Below are 7975 nucleotides of genomic sequence, written 5' to 3' on the forward strand. Positions count from 1 at the left end.
TGCTATAATAATATTACATCGAAATTCTCTGATGTCAAATATGTTGTACTTCAGGGCTTGGTTCTTGGCCCTCTGCTTTTCCCTCTTTATATTTATCAGGATGGCTACTTGTTGCAGTTGCTCTTGCTCTTTTTAAATAAATATTCTATTTTGTTCTTTCTGTTTAGCAAAGTAACTAGTGTTATGTTTCTACATCTTGATTGGAGTCCACTCGTAGTAAATTCAATTGATTGGACATGATTTGGAAAGGCACACACCTGTCTATATAAGGTCCCACTGTTGACAGTGCATGTCAGAGCAGAAACCAAGCAATGAAGTCAAAGGAATTGTATGTGGACCTCCGAGACAGGATTGTACCTAGGCACAGACCTGGGGAAGGGTACAAAATAATTTCTACAGCTTTGAAGGTCCCGAAAAGCACAGTGGTCTCCATCATTCGTAAATGGAAGAAGTTTAGATCCACCAGGACTCTCCTAGAGCTGGCCGCCCAGCCAAACTGAGCAATCGGGGGAGAAGGGCCTTGGTCAGGGAGGTGACCAAGAACCCGATGGTCACTCTGACAGAGCTCCAGCATTCCTCTGTGGAGATGGGAGAACCTTCCAGAAGGACAAACATCTCTGCAGCACTCCACCAATCAGGCCTTTATGGTAGAGTGGCCAGACGGAAGCCTCTGCTCAGTAAAAGGCACATGACAGCCCGCTTGGAGTTTGCCAGAAAGCACCTAAAGGACTCTCGGACCATGAGAAACAAGATTCTCTGGTCTGATGAAACCAAGATTGAACTCTTTGGCCTGAATGCCAAACGTCACGTCTGGAGGAAACCAGGCACCTCTCATCACCTTGCTAATACCATCTCTACAGTGAAGCATGGTGGTGGCAGCATCATGCTGTGGGGATGTTTTTGAGCGGCAGGAACTGGGAGACTAGTCAGGATCGAGGGAAAGATGAATGGAGCAAAGTACAGAGAGATACTTGATGTAACCTGCTCCAAAGCGCTCAGGACCTCAGACTGGGGCGAAGGTTTACCTTTCAACATGACAACGACCCTAAGCACACAGCCAAGACAACAAAGGAGTGGCTTCGGGACAAGTCTGTGAATGTCCTTGAGTGGCCCAGCCAGAGCCCAGACTTGAACCCCACTGAACATCTCTGGAAAGACCTGAAAATAGCTGTGCAGCGACACTCCCCATCTAACCTTACAGAGCTCGAGAGGATCTGCAGAGAAGAATGGGAGAAATACCCCAAATATAGGTGTGCCAAGCTTGTAGCTTCATACCCAAGAAGACTTGAGGCTGTAATCACTGCCAAGGGTGCCTCAACCAAGTACTGAGTAAAGGGTATGAATATTTATGTACATGCAATATTTCAGTTTTTTATTTTTAATAAATTTGCAAAGATTTATACAAAACCTTTTTCGCTTTGTCATTATGGGGTATTGTATGTACATTGATGAGAGGGAAAAAAAAGGAATTTAATCCATTTTGGAATAAGACTGTAACATAACAAAATGTAGGGAAAGTGAAGGGGTGTGAATACTTTCCGGATTCACTGTATGTTTAAATATTTTATTCTTATTTTATCTTCTATTTCTATTTTCTTGTTCTCTTGTATCTTGTTAGTTTTTAGTTGTTTTTTTTTTTTTTACTAAAGCGTGAGTGTCTGTAATAGGACCCAATTTCCCCTCGGGTTTGAATAAAGTATTTCTGATTCTGATTCTGATTTCACCTCTTGGCCAAACTATACGCAGTCATAGAATAAATTTCCATTGCTATGCGGATGATACTCAACTGTATGTGCCTACAAGGGCTGATGATTGTATTCAAATGAGTAACTTAGAGGCCTCCTTGGCTGCTGTGAAAAATTGGATGTCACTAAATTTCCTGCTCTAGAATTTGGATAAAACTGAGATAATGGTCATTGGCACTGCTAGACAGACACCAATTTGATAAAGTGACAATAACAATCGACAACTCTGTGATTTCACAAAGTGTGGCAGCCCAAAATCTTGGTATTACGTTTGATCCCAGCCTTTCCTTTGATAAGCGCATTAAAAGAAATCACCAAGACTGCTTTTTTTCACTTAGGTAACATAGCTAAAATTCGGTCTTTCCATTCCATGGCTGACGCAGACTCTAATACATGCATTTGTTTCGTCCAGACTTGATCACTGTAATGTTCTGTTTTAGTCTTGTTCTCTCTCACATAGACACAGAGGGAACAGGACTCAAGGGAACAGGAAGAGGAGGGGGAAGCTTTTCACGCACAGATGCAACAGCCTGCCCCCCCAGTCACACAGACAGAGACAGGCCCTATAGGAGGAGGGAAAAATACCAAACCAAACAGAGATTAAAACTTGTGTAATCAAGATGAAAGTCAATAAATAGGATCACTGTATTGTTCACATTTAGATCTCTCACAGAATAGGATTATTTTAATGCTCTTACATAGATTCTATCCCATTCTCTATTGAAAATGTTTTAACATTTTTTTCTTTCAAGAAATGACTTGGACAAAGAAAACAGTGAGTTCCAAACTACTTTTAGCTAGGGGAATACGGCTCCTGTTCTTTTATCCAAGGGAGTGTTGCCCCTTCCTTCTATCGGGGAATACCAACCCGTCTTTATTTTATCAAGACTTTACTGGAAGGGACCCTAAGGCAAAGGGAATACTGCCCTTTCCTGTTTTTGTGCACTTAGAGGCAAGAGAACATAATTCCCTTCCTATAGGCAAATTTCCTCCACTCTTGTCTCCAAGAGGTAGGAAATTCCTCCTCTAAACTTAGAGTATATATGACGTCATCACACGCACAACAAAACAGTGTCTTAAAGCTAAACCCACTTTTAGAATTTGAAAGAGTAAATGCAATTTCCACACAAGTAATCATGTGCCAATTAACTTCCTATAACCCACAAAATGGTTTTGAAAAGTTGAGATCACTTATTACCGTCCCATTTCCTGAAAAGATGAGTCCTGGCCACGGCCCGGCCAGCCTCTCCAGAAAAGGTCAGCAGGTTAGCGATCTCAGTGTTGATGTTTTGAATGGGAAAAGGCTGAATGGAACTCCAAATTTTGATCTAAACATTAACCCATTTAAACTGGATTTACTGAAAGTAATTATTGACTAATATGCAGCTAAAAAGGATAGATATTTTTAAAACATATTCAAATAAATATCAAAACATTCAAAGTATTATGTTATAAAGTATTTCTCAAAGAAATGTTTTGCTATTATAGAAATCAGAGACATAAACGATGTACTGTACTGCGAGTTTATTTAAACAATCTAAGCACAGTAGGAAATTGGACCCAAATACAGATGACAGTATATTATCAACATCCCTTTAGAAAGTTCTCCTAAATCCAACAGTAACTGCAATGAGTTGGATGAATGTAAGGGCCCTGACTGACAGGGGTAAATAGTGTTGATAACCTTTTATTCATCAGTCATTGAATTTTCATGCAATAAAAACATTATTTATAATATGTGTACCAACCAAACTAACAATTTCTTTTCTCACCCACACAGTATCTGAACTATCATGCAATGTTACACATCATGTAATACTGTACCTATCTTTCTCCATGGCTCACTGCCACCAAGACTTGAGGGTCTTTTATTTTCCCAGTTTTCAGGAATTTTATACAAAATTCCTAGTGGTCTTCATATAAGTTTTACATAGATAGGAAATCTAACTCCAAATTTTCAAATTTGATTTATCAGGCATATTTTTCACCTCTCATACTTAACAGGCCATTTTCTGCAGGTACATTTCTTCACATTTTTATCCATTCTAAATGTGAGGCAAGCCCTTAGCAAGTCACATGGCCTCAAGGATTAACCAAACCTCAACCTCAACCACCAGGTCAAATAACCACCAGATCAGGGAGGGTTGTTAGGAAACCCGCACACTTCAGGTGCATGATTCTGTCAACAAAAAAAATGTCAAGTTGTCTCAGACTAGAAAAGAAATATTTTTATGTTTTATTGAAGTGAATATATAGGTTGGAAAAAAAAGAGAAAAGAATGATTTAATTTGAAGACTGAAGCTTAAAATGTTATTCCTGCTGTGTTAGAACTAGGTTGGAACAAGTGTACCTTTGAAGAGATGTTTTCAAATCCACAAAGGGAGGAAAATGTAGTATCATTAAAATAACACGAGGCTATGGATATGAGAGAACTAGGGAGAACGGTCGGCACGTTTGAAATGATTCGGTTGACAATAAAAGAAATAAAGTGAAGGGATCAGTTTCTTTATTTGACATCACATTTGTGGTTTAACAAGGATTAACAAAAAGTACAGGCAAGGCGGCCAACAACATCACCAGCATCCAACCACGTAAACATATTTATGAGACAATGGGCCCCTAAGGACAAACGTCTAACACACACACACACACACCTCTCACCATAGCACAGGGTGAGGCACAGAATCAAAGCAAAATATTTAACTGAGAATTGCCCTTTGGCACAACAGAATTTATAACACCACTCAATTAAAACGAACAGCACGAACAAAATACATCTCGGTCAACCGTAAATGAGAGATAATTTAAAGGCTCCTTTAATATGAATAAACATTTGGTCTAAAAGAAAATTAACCTGAACAAATAGGATTCAGAGAAAGTCAAACATGGGAGTAAAGTTAAGCTGTTTTACTGAGTCCTCTTTTCTCTTCTTTTCCTTTTTTTTCTTTTTTTTTAGAGCAAAGGCTCTCCAAGGCACAAATGCAAAGGAAAAAGTGAGAGAAGCTTTCTGTCTGGCCACATCGAGAAATTCTTGCACACTACAGCCTCTCCCTGGTTGACTTTTTTGGGGGGGGGATTTTCCCCCCTTTTTCTCCCCAATTGTACTTGGCCAATTACCCCACTCTTCCGAGTCATCCCAGTTGCTGCTCCACCCCTCTGCTGATCCGGGGAGGGCTGCAGTAACTACCACATGCTTCCTCCGATACATTTGGAGTCACCAGCTGCTTCTTTTCACCTGACAGTGAAGAGTTTCGCCAGAGGGACATAGTGTATGGGAGGATTGGGCTATTCCCCCCAGTCCCCTCGAACAGGTGCCCTGACCGACCAGATGAGGCACTAGTGCAGTGACTGGGACACATACCCACATCCGGCTTCCCACCCGCAGACACGGCCAATCGTGTCTGTAGAGACGTCCGACCATGCCGGAGGCAACACGGGGACCCGAACCAGCAATCCCCATGCTGGTAGGCAACACAATAGACCGCCACGCCACCATCACACCCTCTTTCCTGGTTGACTTTTAACCTATTGACTCACATGATCTGAACTGACCACTGAGAAAACACTTAAGCTATCAACGTTTTTTTACAACAAATCGCCACAAGGGGTGCTAAAGAATAGGGTTTAGGGACACAGAATGTGTGCAATGACACTCACCTCCTCGGTATTAATTAGATACCACTATGTAACTAACTGAGATTATAGGGAATGTCATTAGTTGACATAAGAACTGTTTCTGAAACAGGTCTAAGGAACATCTTGATTGTCCCATGTCTCACGACCCTGAGCTTGACTTTTCTGACACTTCCATCATTACAAGCAGACATTACAAGCCTTGGTCACAAGGGCCATAGGCCATTCGTTTCACTTGGCTTGAGCATCTTTAAGAAGGACCACATCAACCTCCTTCAGGTTTTGTCGGTCTTCTTGCCATTTGCTTCAGCTCTGAAGTGTTGCCAGGTATTCACAACTCCATCTGTTCCAGAAGGTGTTGGCAAGATGCTGCACCTGCCTCTATTGTTGTCCATGGAGGTCAGATTCCTTGAAGTCGCCTGGAGAGCAAAGGAGGGTGCAGACTTTTTGAGTAAGGTGCATTGCTGGTGTCAACAAGAAAGGTGAGTCTGGGTCTGTTGAGACAGGAGTATGAGGCCTTGAATTGATGATTCCTGTGACCTCTGCCATCAGGGTAGACAGCACATCATGTGCCAAGTGAGACACATGCAGCTGGTCTGCTGCATCATGGAATCCAGTATGCGTCTGGAGACACCTATTTGCTCCCAGGCTCTTCCCAAGCATGAGGTGGATTGAAGACCCATAAACAGTCCTCTTCACTAAGGTACTTCCTTACTCTGGGTTCACAGGGATCATTCAGCAGGATTTCCAGCTCTTTACAGGCCTCTATGAAGTTGGTCCCACAATCTGAGCGAATCTTCTCGGCAGGCCCTTGCGGAGCAAAAAACTTTCTCAAGGCATTTATAAAGGTGGATGAATCCATGCAGACAATCAGCTCGATTTATGGCACGAGTGCTCATACAGGTGAAGAGAACAGACCATCTCTTGTTTTGTGCCTGCCCTCCTTGCTTAAGTCCTGTGACGACTGTGCAAGGGCCAAGCACATCCAGCCCAACATACATGAATGGTGGTTCAGTGCTCAGGTAAGTTCGCCATGTTCTGCTCAGTTAATTTTTCATGAAGCTTGTTGCATGTCACACACGAAGAATACTGTTGATACACTTCCTAACACGAACAATCCAATACACTGCAGTGCAAACAATGGCTTCAGTGAATACATGACCCTGATGCTTGTCTTAATCGTGGTAATGTTCCACAAACAGTTTTGTGGCGTGGCTGCAGCCTGGAACAATCGCATGGAATTTCTCTATGAAGTCCAGAGCAGCATACTTTAGCTGGCCTTCTATCCTGAAAAGGCCTCCATTGTCCAGATAAGGGTTCAGTTTTTTCAGAGCCCTGCTCCTTGGAATAGCTTTTCCATTGGCAATGCAGGCAAACACTTCTTTGTAAGCTGTTCTCTGCACACTCTTGATTATGATTGCTTCCGCTTGCAACAGTTCCTCCACTGTGCAAGGCCTTGTGCAGTGGTGCCCCGATCTGCAGGTTCTGTCCTGACCACCTGTTGTCTTATAAGACTGGGCAATGTGTATGAGAGAAGCTGTGGCTCTCACTAGTGACCTCCATGAAGAAAATCGCTCGAGGCATTAGGAACCAAGATAGGAGCTCTCACTAGGTAGAGTGGTGGCGAGAGAACGAACTTCCACATCTATGTTTGGATCGATGAGGTCGAACCTTTCCTCTTCCAGAGATGTTCCTTTTCGGTTTGTTACAGGAAAGCAGATCATGTGAGTTAGCTGGTAGAGCTCAACAGAACTGCTGGTATGGAGTGAGTGGTGTGGTCTGCTGGGTTATGCCTTGTAGAGACATAATGCCATTGTGCTGGGATTGAGACCTTTCTGATACACTACACTCTGTTACTGACATACACATAGAAATGTCTTGTCTGGTTATAGATATATCCCAGGACGACTCTGCTGTCTATGTAGAACTCCATGGCATCTGGACTGAAGTCTAGTTCACTTGTGACCATCTCCGCTATCTCTGCAGCTAAAACAGCAGTTCTCAGTTCCAGCCTGGGAATGGTATGAGCATTTTTTGGAGCTAGCGTTGCCTTACCGAGGAAAACTCCAGTGTGACATGCTGCTTCTCTGTCAGTGACCCAAAGATATGCTACTGCTGCAACCGCTTTGACAGAAGCATCTGAGAAAATGTGAGGTTCCTTTGTCAGAGCTGTAGAGAGGGTGGTGGTGGGTCTGGGAATCTCTGGCTGCTTGAAATCTTGCTGTGATTTCATCCGGGGCTCAGTTCTTCTTCCTTATCTTCAGGAAGGGGAGAATTCCAGTCAAGAGCCTCACTTGGTAATTCTCATAGCATGAACTTTCCCTGGATGGGTGATGGGTGCGATGAACCTGAGTGGGTCAAAGAGACTGTTGACAGTAGCAAGTATCCCTCTGTGTGTAAAAGGCTACTTGGTGTCAGCTACATGGAAGGTAAATATGTCCTTCTTCAGATCCCAGCTAAGTCCAAGACTACATTGGATTAGAATAGGATCAACATCCAACTCAAGGTCCTTGAGTCCTTTCGCATGATCTTCAATGGGGAACATGTCCATTACTTCCTTGCTGTGAGAGGCAAACTTGTGAAGTCTCAGATTCAAG

The sequence above is a fragment of the Lampris incognitus genome, chromosome 8 (assembly GCF_029633865.1).
Source record: "Lampris incognitus isolate fLamInc1 chromosome 8, fLamInc1.hap2, whole genome shotgun sequence".
NCBI lineage: Eukaryota > Metazoa > Chordata > Actinopteri > Lampriformes > Lampridae > Lampris > Lampris incognitus.